This window comes from Protopterus annectens, chromosome 15.part0 (genome assembly GCF_019279795.1).
Source record: "Protopterus annectens isolate FY-2018-M chromosome 15.part0, PAN1.0, whole genome shotgun sequence".
In the NCBI taxonomy this organism is placed as follows: Eukaryota; Metazoa; Chordata; order Ceratodontiformes; family Protopteridae; genus Protopterus; species Protopterus annectens.
The window spans coordinates 420,502,195-420,525,329 of NC_056749.1; the positions used below are offsets into that span (position 1 = coordinate 420,502,195).

General features: G+C 43.8%; 1 protein-coding gene across 1 annotated transcript in view; it reads right to left on the bottom strand.

The window, feature by feature from the left end:
• The window catches only part of LOC122789725 (U3 small nucleolar RNA-associated protein 14 homolog A-like), a gene marked incomplete at its 5' end in the record, with an annotated part of 741,986 nt that overhangs the window by 357,424 nt on the left and 361,427 nt on the right, over nucleotides 1-23,135 (bottom strand).

Sequence of the window (23,135 nt, forward strand, 5' to 3'; positions counted from 1 at the left end):
GCTGGGGACAGGTCTCTTTTTCTCTCAGCAGGGGAAGGCGGACTTCCCCTAATCAACATAATAAGGTTTTCTGCCATTTTAAGCATTTGTTGTTGTGGCAAGGACGCAGGTGCATGTTTTTGGAACGTCGTTTTTTTTAGGTGTAGTGTGTACTCTTGGCCTTAGAAACTCTGTAGATTTAGACGGAACTGAAGATGCGAAAGAAGTCGTCGGTTTGTGTCGATTATCGGTAGTGCAAAGAACTTCCTCAAAAGCCGGCACCTGTCAGCGGCTCCAGACCCATCCAAGTTAGAGACATCCGCAGATTCTGCCGAAGAAGAGTCTTGTGGCATACCAGACTCTGAACGGGTCTTGGTAGAGGCCTGCAAATCCACTGAAGCGGGCATCAGGGGCTGTGAAAGTGCTTCACTGAGTACAGGAGAACTGGTGACTAGCTTAACGGAAGCATCGTCAGCAGCTTTGGACTTGTGTGGTCTGTCTCTGTCTTAATCCTTACGTTTCTTCAGTAGATCAGTAGTCGGATGGCTTACTGAAACCATTTTGGAATACGGGAATCAAGAACGAAAGTATTTAGTGACAATAAGGGCCCGACAACGAATAGATCGGGCGTTGAACAAGGCACAAAACCGACAGTGGGGGACATCGTGGTTGAGCCTAAACGGGTGACTCAGTAAGAATGAAAACCTCGGTGTGGTATTTGCTTTCCACAGGCAAGACAATGGTTAACTTTTTCTGACATTGGTTAGAGCAAGAAAAAAAGGATTCCCAATGGGGTACTTAGCTTTAGAAGACTTCAGGATAATTCAATTCGGTAACGAAAACTCAGGTAGTGAACGACTGGCAGTCATGCAAACTGCTTCTGCTTCGGGCTCTTCAGCAAGAAAGACTGATGTAATGGCATCGGCTGCCTGTTTTTATACCCCTGACGACCTGATGTCAGACCTGGAGCGACAGCAACCGACGCAGAAATACTAAGTCTCTGGTACTCGGGCCGACTGAGGGCTACCTGCAGGCAGATAACCCAAGTGTGATGACTGCAACAGTGAAACATGAAGAACATCACTCAGTTTTAAATTTATTCTTTGTGACTATTAGACAAGGATGTGAATGTGTGGGTCCTACATGTCCAAATTCACAATGGCATGCTGAAAGGGAGGTAAAAAGTGCAGTGTTAATATTCTAAACTTTATGCTTGTAAGCATTCAGATTTTGACTGGTCCAGGAATGTTTTTCATCAATTCTCCTTCTTTGGAGCCACAAAAACATCTTAATGGAGATGAGGTGGGGACAAGAGATGAGTGAATTGTGTGGCATAACTGGGAGTATAATCATTTAGCCTGTGGTGAAGGGGCACCTTGACAAAACACTTTTTGCAGTCTACTTCCCCTATAAGCCAGACTTGTTAGAAAGAAATGATTGCTTTGAAGTGGCTGCTGCTGCTATCATCTGGTCTGCTGAAAAATAGCCAATTTTTAGAAGAGTCCGTTCCAATTTATCTCTGGACATGGGTGTGGAATATTTACCTTAACACTTCAAATAACTTTATCTTTTTCTTTTTTACTTGTAGAACTATCTGAGAGAGTAGGTAAGAGGAAAGGCCACATCAAGAGATGCACTTAATACTCAACCTTTCACACTCTTAGGGAAAGGCCAAGTCCCAAGGCACGCTTACTTCCTTACAACAGATCCAGAAGCAGCAGCTCAAAACAGGCATAATCTAGAAATATGACAATGTGTAAACTTGCCATGGCAACTATTTGAGTTAAACTTGCCCATCTTTTCTATAAGGAATTAACCCCTTAGCTCTTCAGCAATGTAATCATTTTATTTTAGGCTAAACAGACTGGGATTGTATCAAGTCTGACAACCTTATGTAGACATCTGCTAGAGGACACAGAAATTAAAAAGGTAAATGGACAGGATTAATAGCAACAAATCTAGCTGAAGAATTACGGAAAAGTTTATACAGTATATAGTAATTATGTTTCAAGATACATATATTATAGATGCAAAAAGAGTTTATAAATGGCTACGTAAAACGTAGTAAGTTATAACATGTTAAATAATTAACTAGTTATAATTAAATCATAAAGTTAACAGACTTCAGTCCAAAAACATTTAACTATAAATGGTCAAGTGACACCTAGTGGCCAAAATTCAGATGACAGGTTTATTCATAAGAAAAGGAAAAAAAAAATTCTTATTTCAGTTCTAGTGATCATTCTAGTATCTTTTACAGACTGTATTAATAAATTTATAAAGTGATTACAGAAGCAAATCCTAGTTCAGCAATCTCAGAAAAAAGAAGTTATATACTCACCATAAGGTTCCATCTGAGTAGGTACTTCATTTGTCTGCAACCTGTGGGTATCGGATCTGACCTCGAATCCGAACCGGCAGCTTTACTAGCTAAAAGATCTGAGCTCCTGGCTCCTCCCCTTTACCCATAATCCCCTGATACATGCTCCCTTTCCTCAGATCGAGTTTGCTTAATCTAACAACTAAGACCCTCGACAGAGGACCAAGTAATGCCTAAACACATGAAACAATCTCAATCATGATCAGGAACCGCGATAATGGTTAGGGGGCATGGAGGGGGGGTCAGTTGCAGACAAATGAAGTACCTACTCAGATGGAACGTTATGGTGAGTACATAACTTCTTTATCTGTAGTAGTTACTTCATTTGCTCTGCAATCTGTGGGACAGAGTCCCCAGCTACCTAAAACCTTGGGAGGCTCTCAAGGAAGGATATTCCGAAGCACCGCGGAGCCAAAGGAAGCCCTACTCCTGGATATCATATCCAATTTATAATGAGAAATGAATGTATGGGAAGAGGACCAAGTAGCTGCTGAACATATGTCGTCCAGGGGAACCCTGGACCAGAAGGCTGCTGATGTGGCTATGGATCGGGTTGAGTGGGCATGGACTCCGATAAGAGCCGGTTTACCTGAGACAACATACGCATGAATGATGCACTATGAAATCCAATTTGCTAAGGTAACTTTGGTAATAGCTCTACCCAGAGTAGATTTGGCAAAGGACACAAACAATTGATCAGCCTTGAGAGTATCCTTCGTCCTGTGCAAGTAAAAACGTAGTTGTCTATGTACATCCAACTTGTGTAATTTGTATTCCCCTTTGTTCTGAAAGTTGGGAAAGAACACTGGTAAATTAACTGACTGATTAATATTGGACTCCGAAGCCACCTTTGGTAAGAAGGAAGGGTTAAGTCCTGAGAGACACTCTATCCCTATGAAAGATTAGATAAGGGGGTTTCATGCAAAGGGCTTGAAGTTCCAAAACCCTCCTGGCTGAAGTAATAGCAACTAGAAAGGCTGTTTCCCATGATAAGAACTTTAATGGAACTTAGGCGGCAGGCTCAAAAGGTGGGCTTGTCAATGCTTGTAAAACCAAAGTTAGTTCCCATGGTGGGACCGCAGTCTTAACTGGTGATTTCAATAGAAAAATACCTTTCCAGAAGGTTTTGCATATCTTCGCAGAAGCTAAAGATCCCAGCCCATCCACTACATGAAAATGGGAAATGGCTGCCAATTGTACTTTAACTGTAGATGCAATGGCTCCCTGATGAAAAATGTGTGACAGAAAATCAAGAACCGCTGGAATAGGGACGGTAAAGGGATCTAAGCCCTTGTCCTTAGCCCAGACAGAAAAACGCTTCCATTTACTACTGTAAATTTTCCTGGTAGCAGGCTTGTGAGCCGCTACCAGAATGGCCTTTACTGGTGATGAGATGCCGGGAGTCCTTGCCATCAGTGGAACTGGATCAACCAAGCCGCGATCTTGAGGTTTACCAGGTTCGGGGGTTGCAATCCCGCAGGATGCAAAATCAGATCCGGAATGGGATCTAAGATCCATGGAGGAACTACACAGTGAGACCGCAGAGAACGGAACCAGATCTGGCGAGGCCAGAATGGGGCTATGAGGATAATTCTGCTCCCCAACTGACGTGCTTTCTGAATGAACTTCGTCATAAGAGGAAGGGGGGGATAAGCACAGAGGAGACCAGGTGGCCAAGCATGAACCAGAGCTTCTCTGGGGCTCTCCCCTGGTGGGGGAAGTATCGCGAAAAACTCGCTGCACTTTGTGTTTGACAGAGAAGCACAAAGATCGCAGCAAGGTAGACCCCATTTGAGGAAGACCTGTTTCGCAACTGATGGTTTCAGAGACCACTCATACGGTGTGAGGATCGAACCGGAATATGCGTTGCTACCAGAAAGCGGTTGGTGGATATCGCCCACTCCCAAACTCTCACAGCCTCCTGACAAAGGGGATAAGATCTGGTCCCTCCCCGTTTGTTTATGTACCAGGCTACTGCCATGTTGTCTGTTTGAACCGCAATAGTCCCTAGAGGAAGAAGGTCGTGGAGAGCTTGCAACACCAGAAGCACCTCCCTCATCTCTATGACATGGGTATGCAAAGCGGTCTCTAAGGGGGTCCGTGCCTTGGACGGATCAGCCCAAAGAATGCCCCCCCACCCGAGGCGAGAAGCATCCGTGGTCAACGTGGATTGGGGCGGAGGCATCACAAAGGGTCTCCCTTCCCGCAGCTCCCGTGAGTGAAGCCACCAGAGGAGGGAGCCCCTGCAAGCCCTGCTCAGGGGAATACGGGTGTTCAACGGATGTAGCAACAGAGACCATTGGACTTGAAGGGTCCATTGCAGAATCCTCATTCATAGACGCGCGTGTAGGCAAAGACTGATTGCCGCCGCCATAGAGCCTAGTGCTCTCAGGACTAACTCTGCCAATGGAGCCGGGTTCTGAAGGAGGCCTATAACCTGACATGACAAACTGTTCACCCTGTCTGAAGTTAGTAGGGCCTGAGAGAGGCGAGTGTCCAATTTGGCCCCTATAAATTCCAGAACCTGCACAGGATGAAGAAAGGACTTTTGAAGGTTTACCGAAATGCGCAAACTATGGGCAAGAGTTGGAGCATAATCCCTGGCAACGCACAGTTGATGCCTGTTGGAGGCGGTGAGGAGCCAGTCATCCAGGTATGGAAAGGCCTGAATGCCCTGGAGTCTCAGGTGGGCTGCGACCACTGCCATGACCTTGGTGAATACCCTGGGGGCTGAGGTGAAGCCGAACGGAAGAACCCTGAATTGATAATGACCGACTCCCAGCCGGAAGCGGAGAAACCTCCTGGATCGTCTGTCCATCAAAATGTGGAAGTACGCATCCTTGAGGTCTATGGAGCACATCCAGTCGTTCTCCCGAAGGAGTGGGAGAATTGATTGAATAGTGACCATCCGGAATTTCTCTTTGGGAATGAACAGGTTCAGGGAAGAAAGATCTAGAATCGGTCTTAAGTCCCCCATCTTTTTTGGCACTAAAAAGAACCTGGAGTAATAGCCCAATCCGAACTGGTCTGGGGGGACGCGCTGGATGGCTCTTTTTTCTAGCAGCTTCGAAATCTCTGAAGCTGCCACCTCCCTTTGATCGGTTGGGACATCGGTGAGGCGCTTCATGGGGGGGGGACTTAGGAAGGGAATGGAATAACCTCTGGATATGATTCGGAGCACCCATTGATCTGTCGTGATGGACTCCCAATTTAGTAGATGCTCTGACAAACGCCCCCCGACTGCTTCCAGAGAGGGACAGCCAGGTAAAGCCCTCAGGGCTGTTGCGCGGGCCTGTCAGAGAACGGTTCTCTAGACCCGAAGTTACACGGCCCCCCATCTGCCTCTGGGCCGGCATCCACCTTGTCCTCCTCTGCCTCTGAAGGACGAGGGGTCCGAAGCTGGGCGGGACTGCTGAGACTTCCGGAACCACATCTTCTTTTGCCCCCTTTGATTCCTGGAAAAGGATCGCTGGGGATTATAGAAGCGGACCCCGACGGCAGACAGCATCTTCCCGTCCTTTTCGCTTTGGACCAGCGTCTTGCGGTCTTGCCAAAGAGCGAAGAACAGTCAAAGGGCGCGTTCGCGAAGGACGCCTTAAAGGGTTCCGCAAAATCACAAAGGCTGAGCCAGTCATGACGCCGCAAGATGACCCCTGCTCCGCTAGCTCTAGTGGTTCCCTCCGTAGCATGGGAGAGTAGCGGCATAGAAGTGTTAGATATAGACTTTAGAGTGGCCATACGAGTCGAGAAAGTCCTCTTATCCTCGACCATCATGGACTCCGGTGGAGCTGCAGCGTATTCCTTTATTAGGTCTCGCTGGAGTCTGATTATGTGTGCCATGTAGTTCAGCGCCCTTACAGAGAAGGTGGCTGAAGCGAACATCCGCTTCCCAATGCGGTCCAACGTCCGAGATTCCTTATCCAGAGGATGGACCGAGGAACTCTCCTGTGCGAGTTCCTTCTTTGTGGCAGCCGCCACCAACATGGCATCCACAGGTGAACCCTTAGACCAGGCCTGCCTATCAGGGGGAGGGCTAAGAATTTTATCTGGCCTTCTTGGAATTGGCTCCACGGTGTCCGGCTCCTTCCATGCCCTGGTAGTAATTAAGTCTACCAGGGGGTCAGCCGGGGGGGGGGGACACCCAGGAGGTAGACGGGCCTGCCTCAAACACCTCCAGAAACACGGACTCGTCCGAGAAAGGTTTTTGGGCAGACCACCCCCCTCCAATTCGCAACATTTCCATGATGTCTCCAAAGGAGATATCCTCAGGGGGTGACCTTGGGGAACCTTCCCCTTCATCCAAATCCGTGCCTTCCGTGAGGGACTCTGGGGAGTCCAGGTGCCTCCTTTTACACTTCCGTTTGCGAGGGACCTCCTTGGTGGGACTATCCGAGGAGGGCTCACCTACGGGGTCCTGTTCCTCTAAGGGAACTAACTGGAGGGTCGGGACAGGCTTTCCCAGTGGTCGGATGATGGAGGATAGACCCAAATGCATAGGGGTGGGCGGGAGGATCCATCGCCCGGACTGGGGATCTGGAAGGTCTTGATAGAACCCTCTCCACTACCTCAAATGCCGACGGCGAGCCACTTTCCCCAGGCTCCGAAAGCAGCCTCCTCGTCTCCGAAGTAGGGATCGGTGTCGGAGCCGACGCGGTCGGATCCGAGAGGGAAGTGTGCTCCGACCTGAACGGCACCAAAGACACACCCACCCCTACGGATCCAACGCTTGGCTCTCGGCACCGAGAGCTAGGATTCGACACACTCGAGGGTATAGTCGGCATCGAAGTTACCGGAACTATCGGCGCCAACTCCCCGGTTCCGAAAGGGCCCAGATCTGATGACTCCGAAACTCAAAAACAGGTTGGAGAAGGAGCTATCAGGGCAAAAAGAGGGGCTGCTCACCCCCCCGGGGGGGAGGCAGGAGCACCCCCATTTGCATCTGAGTCTGCAAAAATCAACGCATCATCCGATCCATGTCAGTGTCGGTCAGGCTTCTTGTAGATCTAGAATACCTCGATGGAGACCGGTCCTCCTCCTCTGGCTCCGGCGAGAAACAAGGCAAACGGAGCTGAGAGGGAGAGGATCTGGAAGCCCTCATAGAGGGACTAGCAACTTTAGATGGCGGGGCTGAGGGATGAGTCTCAGCCCGCCTCTTGTGGCTTCTATGTTTTTCCTTTTCTTTGTGCCTCTTCTCTCTGGTAGAGGCAGAAGAGTCCCCTGAACCCTGCACAGAAGAAGGAGGTTGAGTCCCATGCAGAGTCGGGGGATCTAAAGGCACGGGGGCTGCAGTAGCAGCCTGTGCCTTAGAGGGAGAGGAAGAAGAAGAGTCTTGCGGTAACAAACCCACCAGGATCAACCTGTTTTTCCTATCCCTGATGGCTTGGGGGTTGAACGCTGCACATATCTGGCAGCTGGTGGACAAGTGGACCACCCCCAGACACAAAATACACTAAGTGCGGCCATCAGCTGGGGAAAGCTTATGGCCACACTCAGTGCATTTAGAAAAAACGGCTTTGGGCCCTTCAGCCATCAAACTAAACACACTCGCACACTAAGGGGAGGGAAACACAAAAATAAGCTAAATTTACCACAAAAAATTTAAACTAAGGCTATCGACGATTGGAGACTAAATCACTTACACACTACCTAAAAATCAACTTTTCTCTGACTTTTTTGAAATACAAACTGGAAAGTTCTCACCCACGCCTTAGGAGCTCTTCACTAGAAGCTTCTTTCAGCCGCGGCAAATGAGATCTGAGGAAAGGGAGCATGTAGCAGGGGGTCATGGGTAAAGGGGAGGAGCCAGGAGCTCGGATCTTTTAGCTAGTAAAGCTGCCGGCTCGGATCCGAGGTCGGATCAGATACCCACAGGTTGCAGAGCAAATGAAGTAACTACTTCAGATCAACTGTTTCACAATAAATCTTACATAAATACAGTTAGTAAAATAGACCTTGCATATGCCTAAAAACGCAAGGTCAGGCCTGTCTCTTCATTTTATATTTCACATTTTAAAGTAACTTCAAAAACAGACTCGTGTTTAAGGGTCTTGGGGATTTGTAAGAGTGGGTTTCATTTAAAGGCCTAAAAATGCAGCCATATTAAAGCAGACATGCATCTTCAGTTTACATGCAGATACAACAGAAAGGAATTTTTCAGTTACCTTCAGTCAAGAATACTGATAAGAATAAAAGTTGCTAACAAAATGTGCAGTACATAAAGTACAAAAAGGCTTGGGAACCAAAGTTAAAGAGGCGTGTAGAAATTTACAGGGTTTTATTATCATTACGAGACATATTTCAGACACACAAGTCAGTTCGTTTGGACTGATAAGTAGAAAGTCATGGACGCGCAGTCCACAGAAGTTTGATACAGACACTCAAGAATGAGTGCAGAAGTCAGGCCAAATATCCAGAATTCCAAAATACTAATTACATAATTAAGAAAAAAAGAAATAATTCTAAGTATAATGAGTGCAGAAGCTACAGATATTATAATTCAGTCTATTTCAGTTTATTAGCACTGTCATTGGATACAAAGATTTGATTTGCATATTGTTGACATCTACCTTCCCTGTACATAATAAAACATTATTAACCAAACTACAGTGTATGCAGACTTTATTCTGAAAAGTACAAGAAGATGTGGCACGTAAAGGAGACACTGGCACCTGTTCAGCACAGTTCTGGGTAATCAAAAGATAAAGACATTCATCCCAACCTCATTCCATTTTCTTCCAGTTCATTTCAGTATTCCACACTCCTATCAGTTCTTACCATCTACAGCAGAAGTGTGAAATCTTTGTGAAGCACATTGTTTATGAATGGTAGATAATCAAATCTCAAAGCTGCGTAAATTTAAAATGCCCCGAAGCAGGCAGAGTCCTTAGACTTCCAATGGGTATTTCATCAGTAAAACAGGTGCTCTATAGAGTGCTGAAGTAACTGAAGCCTCTGCAAGTAGTGTAAACATTACATGATGGCCTGCAAATGTGTGGGGGAGGGACACAGACTCATGATTAGAAACTGACAGAGCTACTCAAAGATTGATAATGTCCTGCCCAACAACAGTAAATTCAAACACGGCGACAACTCTGAAATACTCAAGTCATGTTTTAATGTCAGAGGGACTGATACATGACCTAAAATACTGATAAGCTCTGTAAACGCAAAGGCCAAAAGAAAAGCAATGTATTTTAGAGGTTTACAGGATTGAAGCAGGATTCTGCAAAATTTATATAGAACACGTCTGAGATAATACTGCCTCAAATAATGCTGTATAAGCAAGATGTAGCCTGAAAAGCTAACTATGAACAGGTAAAGAAATTTGAAATGTTCAAAAAAAATAGTGACAGATTTTTTACTATTGAAGTGCTATTAGTTGAATAAGCCAGTTGTGCTGCGTATAACTCCACAAAGAATGGAATAAAGGTGTGATCCTACAAGAAAAAGACGTCAGTTGTATATGGGTTGAGAGCATCTGCCAGTGTAAATAAAGAAATAAACTTGAACATAAAACAAACCATTAGCAATGGTGGAGACGTGGACACAAACCCTTACAAAACATATTCAAAAAGTCTTTGCATAAAGTACAGTTGTGTACACTTACCATAAATATAGGTGTTCGAATGTAATCACTGTTGCAGTCATCACATTTGGGTTATCTGCTTGCAGGCAGCCCTCAGTCGGCCTGATTATCAAAGTCTTGGGTCCTGCGTCGGTTGCTGTCTCATCTTCCATGACGTCAGGTAGTCAGGGGTATAAATCATGCAGCCAATTCCATTACATCAGTTTTTCTTGCCCCAGATGTCAGGTGCCCCCATAATGGGAAGCAATTATATACAAGGTTACACCTCCAACAAAAACGCAAACACACCTAAAATTTAGGCATAGTAAACAAGAATAGAAGTACAGTCAATAGAAGTCAGGGGTCTGGAGGGAGGGTAACCAGGAATGCAACAGTGAATACACAACTGTACTATGTTCTTTGTGTTTCACTGTTGCAGTCATCACATTTGGGTAGATTCCCAAAGCTAAGGATGGGAGGAGGTAATTCAATAGCATTAGGACCAGCTATAAGGCCCTGCAAGACTGCAGTGGCAAAGCCAGCTCTGGATTTATACAAAATTGGCATGTGGTAATGCTTGGTGAAGGTATGTACAGAACTCCAGGTAGCAGCTTCTAGGATGTCCCTGGTAGGGACACCTCTGAGAAAGGCTGTAGAGGTAGATGCAGCCCTGGTTGAATGTTGTCTTATCCCCTCTGGGGTAGGTTTTCCAAGGTGCTTATAGCAGAAATTAATGCAATGGCCTACTCACTTAGAAACAGTTTGCTTTGAAATTACCTTCCCCTCTGCCCCTGCAGCAAAAGCAACCAGCAGCTGTTCAGGTTTCCTGAGAGGCTTAGTCCTGTCCAAGTAAAATCTAAGTTGTCTGTGCACGTCCAAGGAGTGCAGTATTTGTTCCCCTTTGTTCTGTGGATTAGAAAAGAAGGTTGGCAAATGAATGGACTGATTAAGGGCCACACTGGATACCACCTTGGGCATGAAGGAGGGATTGGTCCTGAGGGACACCCTGTCCGCATGAAAGATGATGAAAGGCTCCACTGCCATGAGGGCCTGTAATTCAGACACCCTTCTTACTGAAGTGATGGCTAGAAGGAAGGCTGTTTTCCAAAAAAGGAATTTCAACTCTGCGTTTGCAGCTGGCTCAAAGGGAGGAAGAGTGAGCTTTTCCAATACAAAGTTAAGGTCCCAGGCTGGAGTAGGGGCTCTCCTGGGTGGTCTTAAGTTTTTGGCCCCTCTGAGGAATTGCTTCAGCAGTGCATGAGAGAAGAGGGGTGGGGCTCTGTACTGTAATGTGCTGAAATGGCTGAGGCATGAATTTTGATGGAAGAAAAGGAAAGGCCCTTGTGAATCATCTCAGTTAAGTATTGAAGAATAGGAGATAAATTGGGCACTGCTGAGCCCATCCCCTGAGTTTGGCTCCAGGAACAGAATCTTTTCCTTTTTCAGCATAGGATTTTCTAGTACTAGGCCTCCTTGCCTCCAGAATGACATCCATCACTTGCTTACTACTGAGGGATGGTAACGGAGATATCAAGTAATTAGCCAGGCTGCCAGGTTCAGGGTTTGAAGCTGTGGGTGCAGAATCTGGCCCTCCTGCTGGTACAGCAGGGCAGGGGTCTGAGGCAGGTGCCATGGTGCCAGCAGTGACACACTGCGCAAGAGTGGTGCAATCAGTATTGTCCTTGGCTTGACTTGTTTGATCTTTAGTAGCACTTTGGAAAGGAGATACAGAGGTGGAAAGGCATAAACTGATAGGTTTTTCCAGATGAAGGACAGGGCATCCACATTCCAAGCTTGTTTGTGGAGAGTCCTTGTGCAGAATTTGTCCAATTGGTATTTTTGAGGGGACGCAAATAGGTCTATCTCTGGGCTCCCCAATTTGTTTCTCAACATACTGAATATCTTTGGTTCCAGTTTCCACTCATGGGTCCATGAGATTTCTGCTTAGGTCATCTGCCAGTGTATTTAGCTCTCCTGGCAGGAATTGAACCTGTATGTGCACTTAGTAGCTCAAGGCTGTGTTCCACAGAGCCATGGCTAGTCTGCAGAGAGGATATGAGTGGGTTCCACCCTGCTTGCTTATGTACCACATAACAGTGATGTTGTCCATCTTTACCAATAACTGTCCTGGAAGAATGTGGCCCTTGAAGGCTATCAGAGCATTCTGTACAGCTTAACATTTCTTTTTGATTGATATGCAGGTGCATTTGACTTGGGTTCCATTTGCCCTGAATGCACTGCTCTGCCAAGTGAGCCCCCCCCATGCACAGTCTGATGCATCTGTTGGTAGGGTTTGGGGGGGGGGCAGGGGATAGCGTGAATGGCAGTCCCTTGTTTTGGTGGCAGGCCTCTGCCCACCAAGGGAACTTTATCTGTAGACAAGGTATGACAGGAATCATTGATTCTACATCCTGAGAATGTTGACACCATAGGCTTTTTAGATACCATTGTAGTTTCCTCATATACAGTCTTGCATATGGAATTAGTAGAATACAAGAGGCCATGAACCCCAGGGCTTGCAGTATTTTCCTTGCAGATAGCTGGGTCTTTGTGACCAGTAGTTTGAAGTAGGCTATCAAATGAACTTGTTTCGCTGGCGTGAGGTAGGCCATCTGGGAAGTTGTATTCAAGCCTGCCAGGAATATAATTTGTTGGCAGGGTACAAAATGTGATTTCTTTTCGTTTATGGTGTACCCCAGAGAAGTTAGCAATTCTTTACAAATGCCAGATGATTTAATAGTATATCCTGGTGTTCTGCCTGAATTAAACAATTGTCCAGGTATGGGTATATTTGAATATTTATTTGCCTGCAAAATACAATGACTGGCGCTAGGCACTTTGTGAATACACTGGGCGCACTAGATAAGCTAAAGGGCAGTGCAAAGAACTGACACAGTGCATGTAGCCTGCTCTGAAGCATAGGTATCTTCTGCAAGAATCCCTTATTGGGATGTGCAGGTAGGCTTCCTTTAAATCCAGTGTTGCCAACCAGGCATTTTTGCCTAGCATGGGAAGCAGCTGATGAAGAGTTAAGCTTCTTGAATTTTGGGATTACCAAAAATGGGTTTAGGATAGACAGGTCCAGGGCAAGATGCCAGGAATTGTCTTTTCTGGGTACCAGTAAAAGTCTTGAGTAGAAACCTTGCCCCCATTCTTCTTCTGGGACAGGCTGAATAGCCCTGATGCTTAGAAGAGAGAGAAATTGCTTATGAGCCTCTGCCCACTGCTTTAGGGGTAGGTCTGTGGAAGTGGAATCTGTATCCTTGGGAAACTATATTTAAAACCCATTTGTCCTGGGTAATGAGTTACCAATTTTTTGCATGCAGGGCGATCCCCCCACTGCTTAGGCCTGTAAGTCCCTTGGGACTGAAGCCTGGGTGTTTTGCTGGTTTTGGGTTTGGACTGAGAAGGCCTGGAAGAGGCAGGAAAGGACCAATTCTTATAGGGCCAATGCCTACTAAATCTGGGAGGCTGTACTTGCAGGAAATCTTTAACGGTTTGCATAGATTTTGCTTTTTCCTCCATCTTTTTAAGTACTACTTCTGCTTTGTTGCCAAACAGGCGGTCTTGGTTTAAGGGAGCATCTAGTAATTTAGCTTTAACATGATCTGGCAAAGATTGCTTCTTAAGCCAAGCATGCTTTCTAAGTACAGACCCAGTGACAGTGGTGTACTAGGGTTTCTGCACAGAGATGGCCTCTGACTTATTTCTTCTTCTATGTTGCATGCAAACTCGAGCTGAGATAAGTGAGCAAAGGACATTGTTGGTAGCAGCTTAGCTCGAGAGTTTTTGGTGCATGCAAGCTTGGTATAAGGCCGACTTGGTTCCGAGGGCTCGGAACCGAACCCATCAGTGATGAATATGAAGAAGATTAACATATTAAATAAACAAACAACACTAACAGAAGTGAAAGAGCAAATAAAACATTTAAAAGATGATAAAAGCCCCAGGACTGGATGGAATAATTCCTGAACTACATAAGATTTTTCCTGAATACATAAAAGAAAATTATGACTGCCTTTACTATGGTTAAGCAAAAATGTATAACACCCCCATTGTGGAAATGCTCAATTATCTCCCCCATATTAAAACAAGATAAGGACCCCAAATTTTGTGATTCATATCGGCCAATTTTGTTACTAAACACGGATTATAAAAGTTTCATGACAAAATTAGCTAATAGGATAAAGAAAATATTACCTAATCTAATACATAATGATCAGACAGAGTTCATTCTTCATAGAAAAGTGCAATATAACATTATTAAATTACTATTAATAGACATAGCATGCAAATACAGAAAGTACAGTTGTGTACACCTACCATAAATGTAGATGTTCGAGTGTATTCACTGTTGCAGTCATCACACTTGGGTTATCTGCCTGCAGGTAGCCCCTCAGTCGGCCTGAACAAGAGAGTCTTGGGATTTCTGCATTGGATGCTGTTGCATCTTCCATGACGTCAGGGGTATAAAACATGCAGCCGACGCCATTACATCAGTTTTTCTTGCCCCAGATGTCAGGAGCCCCCAAAATAGGAAGCAATTACATGGTGTGGAACACCCCCAGTAAAAAGTAAATACCAATGTTATAAAATATGGCCAAACAAAAAGGATAGGTAGAAGTATAGAGAAGTCAAGGGGCTGGAGGGAGGGTAACCAGGACTGCAACAGTGAATACACTTGAACATCTACATTTACGATAAGTGTACACAACTGTGCTATGTTCTTCATGTTTCACTGTTGCAGTCATCACACCTGGGTAGATTCCCAAAGCTGAGGAAGAGTGGAGGCAGTCAAGAAGCATTAGGGCTGGCAAGCAGGCCCTGTAAGACTACGGTGGCAAATCCAGCTCTGGATTTAGAAAAAATAGGTAAGTGGCAATGCTTAGTGAAGGTGTGTACAGAGCTCCAGGTTGCAGTTTCCAGGATGTCCCTGGTAGGGACTCCCCTGAGATATGCTGTAGAGTTTGATGTAGCCCTAGTGGAATGTGTTCTGATCCCCAGTGGGGTAGGTTTTCCATGGTGTTTGTAGCAGAAACTGATGCAGTGTGCTATCCATTTAGAAATGGTTTGCTTTGAAATGGCCCTGCCCTCTGCCCCTGTAGCAAAGCTGACTAGCAGCTGGTCAGATTTTCTGAAAGGTTTAGTCCTGTCCAGATAGAACCTAAGCTGCCTGTGCACGTCCAGGGAGTGTAGGATCCTTTCCCCTTTATTCTGAAGATTAGGGAAAAAGGTTGGCAAATAAATGGATTGGTTTAAAGCCACACTAGAAACCACCTTAGGCATAAATGATGGGTTAAGTCCTGAGGGAAACCCTGTCCGCATGGAAGATAATGAAGGGTTCAATGGCCATAAGGGCCTGCAATTCAGACACTCTTCTTGCTGAAGTGATGGCTAGGAGTAAAGCTGTTTTCCAGGAGAGGAATTTTAACTCTGCTGTAGCAGCAGGTTCAAAGGGTAGAAGCATGAGCTTTTCCAATACAAAGTTAAGGTCCCAGGCTGGAGTGGGAGCTCTCCTGAGGGGGTCTTAAATTTTTGGCTCCTCTCAGTAACTGTTTGACCAGAGGATGAGAGAAGAGGGGTGGCTCAGTATTATAATGAGCTGAGATGGCAGAGGCATGAATCTTAATTGAAGAGAAGGATAGGCCTTTGTGGAGCATTTCTGGGAGGTAATTTAGTATAGGAGGTAAGCTGGGCACAGCTGTGTCCATTTTCCCTGACACTGGCTCCAAGAACAGTATCTTTTCCACTTTTCTGAATATGATTTTCTAGTACTAGGCCTCCTTGCCTCAAGGATGACATCCAGCACCTGTTTACTGAGGGTTGCTGGTGAGGAGCTCAGGGGATGAGCCAGGCTGCTAGGTTCAGGGTTTGTAGCAGAGGATGCAAAATCTGGCCCTCCTGCTGGAACAGCAGGGAAGGGGTCTGAGGCAGGTGCCATGGTGACACTACTGTCAGACTGCGTAAAAGTGGGTAACAGTGCTGCCGTGACCAGTCTGGTGCAATCAGGATTGTCCTTGGCTTATCCTGATTGATCTTTAGTAGAACCTTCGAGAGGAGGGGCAGAGGGGGAAAGGCATAGATTGAGAGGTTTTCCCATGTAAAGGACAGGGCATCCACTTGCCATGCTTGGCTGTGGGGAGTTCTAGTGCAATATTTGCTCAATTGATAGTTCTGTGGGGAACCAAAGAGGTCCACCTCTGGAGCCCCCCACCTGTGGATCAGAAGCTTGAATGATTTGGGTTCCAGTTTCCACTCATGTGGGTCCATTAGATTTCTGCTTAAGTCGTCTGACAGTGAATTTAGTTTGCCTGGCAGGAATTGAGCTTGCAGGAGCACTTGATTGCTCAAGGCTATGTTCCACAAAGCCATGGCTAACCTGCAGAGTGGGTAGGAATGGGTTCCCCCCTGCTTGTTTATGTACCACATAACTGTGTTGTCTGTCTTTATCAATAGTTGTCCTGGAAGAATAAGGCATTTGAAGGCTGTCAGAGTATTCTGTACAGCCATTTCTTTTTGATTGATATGCAGGTGCATTTGCTTTGGGCTCCATTTGTCTTGAATGCATTGTCCTGCCATGTGAGCCCCCCATGCATAATCTGATGCATCTGTAGTTAGGGTTTGGGTGGCAGGGGATTTAGTGAAAGGGAGTCCCTTGTTGTGGTAGCAGGCCTCTGCCCACCAAAGGAACTCTGTTCTTAGGTAAGGAATGATAGGAATCATTGTTTCCAGGTCCTGAGAATGTTGACACCAGAGAATTTTTAAGTACCACTGAAGTTTCCTCATATGCAGTCTTGCATATGGAATTAGTAGAATGCAAGAGGCCATGAACTCTAGGGCTTGCAGTATTTTTCTTGCAGATAGCTAGGTTTGGGTGGCCAGTAGATTGAAGTAGTTTGTCAAATAAATTTGTTTTTCTGGAGTGAGGAATGCCATCTGGGAAGTTGTGTTCAAGCTTGCTCCCAAGAATAATCTTTTGGCTGGGTACCAGATGTGATTTATTTTCGCTGATCGTGTACCCCAGTGAAGTTAGAAGTCTCTTTACAAATGTCAGGTGCTGGAGTAGCAATTCCTGACTGTCTGCCTGAATCAGGCAAATGTTCAAGTATGGGTAAATTTGAATTTTTCTCTGCCAGCAACATGCAATGGCTGGAGCTAGGCATTTTGTGAATACCCTGGGCGCAGTAGATAAGCCAAAGGGAAGTGCAGAGAACTGATAGTGCATAGAGCCTGCTCTGAAACACAGATATTTCCTCAAGATTCCCTTATGGGGATGAGAAGATAAGCTTCTTTTAAGTCTAGGGTGGCTAGCTAGGAATCATTGGCTAGCATAGGAAGCAGCTGTTGGAGAGTAAGCATTTTGAATCTTGGAACCACCAGGAAGGTGTTGAGAATGGACAGGTCCAGGATAGGGTGCCAAGAGCCCCCTTTTCTGGGCACCATGAACAGTCTGGAGTAGAAACCCTGTCCTCTTTGCTCTATTGGAACAGGGTGAATAGCCCTGATAATGAGAAGGGAAAATACTTGCTTTTGGTCCTCTGCCGACTGGTTTGAGGGGAAATCTGGCCATCCGTTTGGGGTTGGCAATGTGTGTAAGTAGAATCTGTATCCCTGGGATACAATGTTCAAGACCCATCTGTCCTGGGTAACGTACTCCCAGTTTTTTGCATGCAGGGCTAGTTTTCCTCCTAAGGGTGCAAGTACTTGGGCAAGGCTTGGAAGAGTTAAGGATAAGTCATTGTGAAATGTTACCATAGGAAGGTGTCTTAGCACTCCCTGTATTTCAGGTGGGAGCACTCCATTGTTTAGATCTTTGCATACCTTGAGACTGTAGTCTTGGTGGTCTGCTGCACTTGGGTTTGGACTGAGGTGGTCTGTGCGGGACTGGAAAAGACCAGTTTTTAGAAGGCCAATGCCTACTGAATCTAGGTGGTGGTACCTGTAGGAAATGTAACAGTTTGCATGGACTTAGCTTTTTCCTCCATCTTTTTGAGGACTTCTTGCTTTAGTGCCAAACAGACATTCTTGGTTTAATGGAGCATCTAGTAATTTTGCTTTGACATGGTCTGGCAAAATTTGTTCCTTAAGCCAAGCATGCCTCCTAAGAACAGACCCAGCGACAGCAGCCTTGCAAGATGCTTTTAAGGCATCAAAACCACATTGCAAAGTATGTTTTCCAACTTGGTTAGCAGAATGCATTAACTCCTGTAAATCTTTATGTTCTGCACAATCAGGAATCAACAGCATTTTCTGTTTAATTAGCTCCATAACATGTTGATGATACTTTAACATATGAAACTGGCAATTTAAAGCCCTGATGGCAATAGTAGCAGAGATGTATACCTTCTTACTCCATCTGTATAAAGCTCTTGAATCCCTGCCAAAGGGGTAGGGTTTTTGGCTGTTGTAGCCCTAATGCCTTTAGGTCCCTGGGAAATGGTCTCTGGATCCGCAGCAGGATTCTTAAAGAGGAATTTGTGGGAGTCAGGTACTCTGCAGTACCTGTCAGGTTTCCAGTGAGCTGGAGGCAAAGTATCAGGGGTAAAGCTGGATTCCATGACGACATCATCTACAATTTCCAGAACAGAGGCCTGTTCTGAGGCAAGTTTAAAAATTCCCTGAGTCTCTTTTTGGACTGTAGGTAGTCCTGGCACTCCCAGCGAAATGCTCTCTAAGGGTATGCAGGGTTTCACCAAAGGATAAATCTTCAGGTGGGGAGGCAGAGGGAATGGAATCCTCTGCATCAGAATCCTCATAGGTAGATAAACGTATGTCCTGGTAATCAGAAGGGTCAGAGTCATCGGACTCATGACCTGAAGAATCAGAAGTTAAATCAGTTGGTCTTTTTGAGGGGGAAGGCTGGCTTCCCCTATTTAAAGTAATAACGTCTTCAGCCATTCTAAGCATTTGTTTCTGTGGCATGTGGGCCTGAGAATGCACTTTGGTCTGTTTCCTAGGCCTAGTGCGAACTCTGGGCCTGAGAAATTTGGTATTTTTGGTTTGAAACGAAGTTGTCTGTTTAATATGAACACTGGAAGGCCTGAATACACCTTCAGAAGCCGGTGCCTGCACAGCAGCTCCAGACCAATCCAAGGTAGAGACATCCGCAGGTTCCATAGTCAAAGAAGCATCTCGCGGCATACCGGACTCCGAATGGGTCTCAGTAGAGGCCTGTGAATCTGTAGAAGTGGGTATCAGGGGCTGTGAAAGCACCTCACTGAATACCAGCAGACAGGCGACTAGCTTAACGGAAGCATCAACAGTTTTGGACCTATGCGGTCTGTCTCTGTCTTTATCCTTGCGTTTTTCAGAAGATCGGTAGTCAGATGGCTTATCGAAGCCATTTTAGAATGTGGAGAACGAGAGCGAAAGAATTTAGCGACAAAAATAGCCCGACGATGAATAGTTCGGACGTTGAACAAGGCACAAAACTGACAGCGGGGAACATCGTGATCTGGGCCTAAACAGGTGATGCATTAAGAATGAAAATGTCTGTGAGGTATTTGCTTTCCCCAGGCAAGACAATTATTAATTTTTTCTGACACTGGTTAGAGCAATAAAAAAGGATCCCCAATGGGGTACTTATCTTTAAGAAGACTTCAAGTCTGAAACTTGAAAAACGAAAATTTCAGGAGGCGGCTGACCGGCCACTTGTGAACTGCTTCTGTTTCTGTCTCTGCTCATCAAGAAAAGCTGATGTAATGGCATCAGCTGCATGTTTTATACCTCTGAAGACCTGACGTCATGGAAGAAGCGACAGCATCCGAAGCAGAAATCCCAGGCAGATAACCCAAGTGTGATGACTGCAACAGTGAAACACAAAGAACATCAACTATTATCTGCCTAGACATAGAAAAGGATTCTGATTCTGTTGGTCTTATCTACAAAGAATTCTGATTGGTTTTGAATTCACAGATTTTGTCAACTTATTAATGAAAATTTATAGTGGGGCACAAGCTTATGTGAAAATTGGATCATGTCTATCCTCACCACTAGAAATCCTCAAGGGAATTAGACAAGGTAGTCTTTTGTCACCATTACCATTTGCTCTTTCAATGGAACCTTTTGCTACATATATCGGAAACAAGCAAAAATAAAAGGCTTTCAAATTAATAAGGACTATTGTCTTAAGATACAATTATTTGCTGATAATATAACGTTGTGTGATATTGATGATTCTTTGCATGATGTTAGAAATACCTTAAGCATGTCTGAAAGAATTTCAGGGCTTAAATTTTATCATAATAAATCCAAAACAATACTAATTAACAAAAAGATCAACAAAAACCTAAGAGAACAGCCTGTTTAATTGTGAGAATGATGAATATTTGGGTGTCGGGTCTATATTAGAACATCGAAGTTTCAAAACTTAGAATGTTCTAATATCGATCCCTATTCAGCGAAAGCTTAAAACATCGAACATACAGAACAGCAAATTTTTTCCTAGGGAAAAATTCACTGTTCCAAAACACACACACACACACAACACAAGCACACCAAACAAACAGCAATCCACACACATACACCTAAAATCTTACACCTAACCCTACACTAAACTATACATACACCACTAACTATCCACTTACCTTAACCCAAACCCTAAGGTCCGTCACTATTGCACACTCACCTCACCTGCTCCCTAACCCTAACTCACCTAACCCTCACGTCCACACAATCGCACACATACCTAACCCGCACCCTAACTCACCTAACCCGCCCTAACCCTCACGTCCACACAATCGCACACATACCTAACCCGCACCCTAACCCTAACTACCGTAACCCACACTCAATCGCACACTTACCTGAACTCGACCCGTAACTTTCCACCACAGCGCTGAAAATACTGAAGCAACAGAAAAGGACAACCAAATTCTTTCCCTAGGAAAAAATGGGGTTTTCTGTTGCTTCGATATTTTCAACTTTCGCTGAATAGGTTTCGATATTAGAACATTCGAAGTTTTGAAACTTCAATGTTCTAATATAGACCCTGGGTGTAAGTAGCACATGGAAAACGTCCGTTAAACTAAACTACAATAATTTAATAACCACCATTAGTGAATTAATCAAAAGATGGAATAAAATGTTCTTCACAATGGAGGATAGGTTCTCTTTAATTAAAATGATAATTTTACCTAAAAATTTGTTTTATATACAGTCATTGATACTACCCCCTCCCAAAAACTTATTTAAAAATTAGATTCCATGCTACTTACATTTTTATGGTTCCCCTTAAAACCTAGGATTTTATATAAATGGCACATTAGAGCATGGAACAGTAATTGGATAGCATTCCCTAACTTGGATCTTTATTCCAAATTAGTTATAATTAATGTAATATTACATTGGATCACACCTACCTATATATCGGCCTGGAAAACAATACATGAGATTCACATGACTGATGTCAGAACTACAGAAAGTCAATTTAAGGAACAATATGGAATAAGAGTTCACTGGCTTTTACATGAATTTTGTTTATTTAATAAGTATGATCATTTTTCTTATGATATTAATCAAATATTTAATAATTTTAAAAATAAAAATATAATTGATTGTAACTACAGCATTGAACGATTTCTATTTCTTATATTCCCTATAGCATATTCCCGATAGCCTATATTCTTTCAACATCAATGCTATGCAAAAATTAAAAGAAAATGATATTCTGGCATCAGTTTATTGAAAATAAGGGTATTAAACCTCTAAACTCTCTTTTATGTAGTTTTGATAATAGTCAAGACAGCTGGTTGTTTATACACACGGCAGTTTATAGAAAATAAAATGAGAGTATCAAATCAACCTAGAGACTGAATCTATACCTAGTTTGCTTCAGCTGTTTATTAGGTGTCTTGAAAAGACAGATAATCAAAAAATAAGTATCTCACCTATCTAGAAGATACTAAGAAGACACTAAAGTTTGACTCAGATTATTGGAATTACTATGTAAAGATTAGTGGAGAACAAATATCTGATGAATCCACAAAAGTGTTATTGAATTCTACATATGGTACCTCTTTCTTCACTATACTGGAGATTGTATACATGGAAATTTATGAATAGGAGTTTCTATACTCCACAAAATAAATATTATGCTTAAAAACAGTGAAAGTAAATGTTCTAAATGTGATGAATTACTAGAGGCCAGCTGGGTTCACATGTTCACTGAATGTAGAAATGTTGCTCAATACTGGAAAGACTTCAGATAGTTTGTAAATGCTTTATGGTCTGATAACTGTCATATTTCTAACTCACTACTCCTTTAATTCAATGTTCCTATACTTAATGTAATACCTACATCTCAGATTAAGTTACTCTGGTCAATTCTTGCAATTTCCAGAAATGTTATTAATTTGAACTGGAAAAGTAAACAAGATTTGATGTTTAAAGATTTTATTAATTTAGCAAAGGTTGTTTGTAAAAAAAAAAACTGCAAACCATTTGTTATAGAATTCATAACATTACTCATAAAAAATAGCATGGGAAAAATTGAAAATGTCTTTGAACAAATACTGATGACTTCTCTTGGGTAAAATGATTGTTTACCATGGATGAATGTAAATATTGTAAAAAGTATTGTTATTGTTTTATTGTATTTGTTATATATACATTTGCGCATGTTTATAATGAAAACAAAATAAAAATGTTTTTGAAAAAAAAATCCTTGCAGAAGACACCAGTGTGATTGCAAATTATGTTGCTTATTCTACAGAAATGTGATCTTTTGATAAACCAATGAGCTACAGATAGCATAGATGATGACTAGAGCACATTTACTAAAGAAACAGGCACAACTGTTAGCTGTGTATTAAAGTCATACTATGAGACAAAAGATACCCAGCATTGTCATACCCAAGTCCTTGGTATACAAGTCAGTAATTCAGACAATTTATGAACAAATGGGAAACCAAACAAGTAGGACCCATTCATTACTTTCTGCAATCCAACAGACAAGTAGACAAAGTAAAGCTGGGTGCAAACTTCATTATAAACGCGCAAATGTGTGTTCACTGTTACACTAATGACACTTGGGACTTCAACCACCGAGCTTCTTCTGCTCAGTTCATTCACACAGTGCAGTTATTTGAAATGTTTCTTAAAATAAGTAACTTTTACAGTGCAGTGATTTCAAAAGTATAACAGTACCCGGAAAAAGTATTTCACAAAGTTCAGTGATATTTATTGTGTTATTGGTCGTAGTTACAAGTACTG